The sequence below is a fragment of the Amia ocellicauda genome, chromosome 12 (genome assembly GCF_036373705.1).
Source record: "Amia ocellicauda isolate fAmiCal2 chromosome 12, fAmiCal2.hap1, whole genome shotgun sequence".
Taxonomy (NCBI): domain Eukaryota; kingdom Metazoa; phylum Chordata; class Actinopteri; order Amiiformes; family Amiidae; genus Amia; species Amia ocellicauda.
In genome coordinates, this window is record NC_089861.1 from 37,323,273 (window position 1) to 37,328,221 (window position 4,949).

The 4,949-nt window shown below is 43.6% G+C and overlaps 2 pseudogenes; both read right to left on the minus strand.

The window, feature by feature from the left end:
* Positions 1 to 1,119: 1,119 nt before the first annotated feature.
* LOC136765024 (uncharacterized) lies at positions 1,120 to 1,790 on the minus strand (annotated as a pseudogene).
* A 549-nt stretch (positions 1,791 to 2,339) lies between these two features.
* On the minus strand, positions 2,340 to 4,710 carry LOC136764094 (piggyBac transposable element-derived protein 4-like; annotated as a pseudogene).
* Positions 4,711 to 4,949: the final 239 nt, after the last annotated feature.

Below are 4,949 nucleotides of genomic sequence, written 5' to 3' on the forward strand. Positions count from 1 at the left end.
ATAAACAACAGAAACACTATAAATATATAATGTCTCAAACCAATTGCCTGACGTCCTACAGGGTAACTTGTAGGTAACTACAAATAATTAATCCAAACAAAGTGGTGGTACAATCAATCCATAATTTAACACAGATCAGAGTGCTAGGCTTTAGATTTTGTGTTTACACATCCTGCTACATGCAAACAATGGGAAAACTGAAAAGAGCAAATTCCAGAACAAAACTACCTAATAAAGAAAGGTCTAATGTGTGTAATGTATTGTATAGAGATAACACTTAGCCAGGCTATCCTGCCCCTGGCCCAACGCCAGCCAACCATGAGCATGCACCATCAGTTAATGCTGCATACATGCTTCAGATAGGGCAGCCTTTAGTTATATTGACCCATTTGGAAGTATCATATATTAACCGTTGTGTGATGTTCATTTTCTTGTTATTGACCCAATGTTCGCGGGTCTGGTGGAGCCACAACATTATTTATTTTTTAAAACAATACAGCTATAATAATTTATGTAAAAATTCTTTACAGATGTTTGATTTACAACAATTACAAGCAATATAGTAAGCTTATATGGTTTATATTTGCCATTTACCTCTGCTAGGTGCTATTAGTTTTTTGTAATAAAATGTGATTTTTGTAAAAAGATATGAATTATAATCTACACATGGTGGAATAAATCATGTTTATTTTTAACAAATATAAATGAAACAAGGTTTTCATCACTATTGATGTTTTGCTTTGAACTGAACAAATTGGAGAGACACATTTTACATACAGTATTTTATGGAAATGATAAATGAGTCCCATTGAACACAAATGCATGCCGGTCTACACACCACATGAAGGACAGAGTTTTACTGTGTGTGTGTTGCAAATGTATTTCTTGCATTTGATGCATGTGTACTGTGTCTTCCTGTCCTTCTTGGGTCCACACACATCGCAGCGCTTTTTCTTTTTGCTACCGGCTGCAACCTAGAATGATGAAAACACCTAGTTAGTTCAGAAATTTTACTAACACCTCTCTCTCTCTCTCTCTCTCTCTCTCTCTCTCTCTCTCTCTCTCTCTATCTCTTTTACTCACTCACACACATAGTTACAGCAGGCCAAGGTAGGAGAGTCAGACACGCACATATGCAACAACATCACTCACACTTACTTCAGGTACTGGACTTGGTTCTGTGGGTCGGGCTGGTGGAGCACCTGCATCCTCCTCCTGAATCCTCCTCACGATGGCTGGAGAAGCTGGGGTCCTTGGGATGTGTTGTCTCTTCTGGATTTGAGGTCTTACTAATGCCTTGCCCAGCTCCTCGAGAAAGAGCCGTCTCCGCTGGAGCCTCTCTCTGTTCCACTCTGGGTTCAATGCCATCCAGATGACAAAAGCGTTGTACGCCGAGATGTCCAATATGTTGAAGAATATCACAAGCCAGTCACCAGCTTGTCTAAATTGTCCACCCCTCCTTTTGTGGCTTTGTAATCCATTATGATTTCTGTTTTTTGATGCTCCTGGCCACAGATTCTACCATCTCTATGCAGCGTACTCATTTTTACTCATTGCGGAGTACCACATTTTTGCTTTTCTTTGACATTTAGGACACCAGGGACGTGTCTGCTGTGAACACAAACTTAGATGAATTGACAGGCCTGTTCTGTGTATTCCAACAGCTGAGGTGGGAGCTCTGGCTTTTTTTTTCTTAGTGTTCCTACCATCATCAGCTTCCTCTTGAGGAGCTCCTGTCCCAGCTTCTTGAAGTAAAAAATACTGTTTATTAGGTGAACGTATTTTACATTTTACAGATAAAAACATTCAAAATTTTAATTCTTGTGATTAAATTTTTTTTAAATCAATTACTAAAATCACTTAACATTTTTTTTAAATCTCAAAGTGATTAAATTCAAAATAACTGAACATGTGCATAAAAAGAAAAACAAATGTGCTAAAAGCAAACCTGCTAACCAACAAAAAATGTCAAATACATTGAAAATAACTGAAAATGAATCGGACAAATCAAAAAAAGAAAATAAAACAAGAAAAATAAAAAACAAACCAAAACAGTCCAATTCATTTAAAATTAAAACCAAACGGCCAATGCATTTGACAAAGAAATATAACAAAAACAACCCAAAAAACAATCAAACTAGTGTTTTTAAAAACAACTAAATCTTTAAAAACAATTAAAATTCATTTTTAAAATTCATTTTAAAATTTAATCATTCATAAAATAGTTAAAAGAGTTAAAAGATCTTGGACTCGGGCTCCAGCAGGGGGAGATGACCGTCCCCGGAGGTGGGTCCCATCAAGGGATCCTAAGCTCCCCCAGATCTTGTATATGCCAGTTCTTATAGGCCCCTCTGATGGACCTCCAGATTGACATACTCACGAATGAGTACCATGCCCCTCCGCGCAGTGACAATCAGGTCCAGCTCCTGCTTATTAAAAAGGCAGATGTTCCGTCCCTCCCACAGGGCCTGCTTCACTGCGCAGACGACACGACACCAGCACCTCAGGGAGGGAGATGTTATTCCTTTGGCAGGGCCATAAAGGATCCGCTGGGCGGTCGTCCGCACAGGAACGGCAAACCTGCGGAGGAACGGGAAAAACAGGAGCCAGACCCTGCAGGCGGAGGGGCAATCCCTAAAGATATGAGCCTCCGTCTCCTTCCCCAGGCAACCCTTATAGGGGCAGGTGTCATAAGGAGCTATGCCCCTTCTGTGCATGAACACTCGGGTGGGGAGACACCGACTCACAGCCATCCAGGAGACATCTTTCTGCGTGTTCGTGAGGCAAACGTGCGTAGCGTTAGCCCAGATAAACCGGCAGGTTTCGGGAGGGAAATCTTCTATCCGGCTGGTCTCCTGGGTAGATCTCATCTGGCTACAGATGGTCTTATAATGCCAGGAGGCCAGCACGACTTTATGGAGGCCTACTTCGAGCGCAAAGGCTCGGAGCGCCCTGTAGAACGGCGGGGGATCCCATGAGTGCGGCCTGGTGTTATCCATGGCGCAGAGGCCGAATGGTCTCAGGCTGCTGGCAAAATAAAAGCGGTTCATAAAACTTACTTTCTTGCCAGCAGCCTGGATGTTCTTGACCACATAGGCCAGCCCCTGCGCCTTTATCAGCCGCACAACGTCCGGGACCCATCTGCCTCCATCCAGGGTACCCTTCACCATCTGCACTCTTTTCAGCCTCTCCATTTTGCTCCCCCAGACAAACCGAAATATAATTCGGGTCACTAGTTTTGCGATGACCTTGTCTGGGGGGAAGATCATTCCTACGTAGAGGAGTATCGGGAAGAGGATGGCCTTTACGACCAGCACCTTACCAGCCATCGTCAAGGTCCTTGTGCTCCAGCCGTGGATCTTCTTTTGGACCTTAGATATGGCCTCCTCCCAGCTCCGGGTGCCCGTGTTGGTCCCGTCGATCTTGAAGTAAAAAAGTTATCACATGCGATGTTGTGGCCACGGAGTCCCTGTGTCATGTCCAGGACAACCGCATCCCTTGGTTCTTCTCAGGGGCTCCTCCCTCTGGCTTTCCTATATAAACTTCCAAGTTCCACGCATATGATGAAGCAGCATCACAGGCAGACCAGATCTTGATTCCATATTTTGCAGGTTTAGCTGGTATGTACTGCCTGAAGGGGCAGCAGCCCCTAAATGACATAAGCTGCTCATCAACAGTAACATTGGGCCCAGGGTTGTAAAACAGGGGAAGGCGGTCCACCCACTTGTCCCACACTGACCTGATTGCAGCTAACTTGTCTCTCTGACGCCGAACTGGTCTGGTGTCTTGGTTATCGAAGCGGATAATGCTGGAAATGATGTGGAAGTTTTCCAGAGACATTGTTGCATGGAAAAGTTCTCTGCCAGTTTCTGCATCCCACAAGGATTCTGTGGATTCCCCATTGGATCTGAAAACACCAGCAAGGATAAGAAGCCCAAAGTATGCATGTAAATGGGTTTGGTCCATCTCCTTCCATCTCTCCAAAAACACGCCTTCCCTCCAAATTAGTGCAGTCCAGAATGATTTTCTGTATGGTGTCTGCAATGAAAAGTTGAAAAGAAGACTTTATGTCCTGCACATGAGTAACTGCCATCCGCGTCTGCCCTGGTTGCATTGTTATCACATTGGCAGCCATGCGGGGTGGCTCATTCCTTGGGCAAGAAGACCAAATTCTTCTCCTGTAGGGTGTTGATGGCCTGGTCCTGTGGCTGGCTGCTGGGGTAGAGTATTGAATGTTTTGAAATAACATTGTGCAGATTCCCGCAAGACATTGTGTAGTTTCACACACTACAGAGGAGGAAGAGTGTGGGAAGAGTACGGGAGCAGCCAGGTTCTCGATGTTTGAAATGTAACAAAGTTGAAACCTTGTCTGTGTGTGTGTGTGTAGTTACACTAGAGAGGGTAAAGAGTGCGGGAAAAACAGGAGCAGACAGGTTCTCGGTGCTATGTTGAAACCTGGTGTGTGTGTGTGTGTGTGTGTGTGTGTGTGTGTGTGTGTGTTGTCCACAGAGAAATTGGAAGGTGATTTCTGATTTTGAAAGGAAAATATATAAATAAGTACTTATGGACTGGCAGTGTGTGTGTGTGTGGGGGGGTTGCACACGCACACACACACACACACACACACACACACACACACACACACAGCAGCCCCAGGTAGGAGGAAGACAGAGTGAAGGTACATGGCAAACCTTTTTGTTTCATATTGCACCATCTTTAATTGTTTTCACCTGTTTTATTACCCTGGGGTCTAGTGGACCCGAACATCCTATATGTAATATAAATGTGTAGGGGGATGCATAGTGTGCACTCAATGAAAATATGTTATTTTACATGTTCTTCACAGAAAATGAGCCAAGGCCAATGAGTCTCATGTTGAAAAAATAACTATAATATAATAACTGTATAATTTGTATTTTAGTAAACATTGAAAACGGGTCCCACAGACC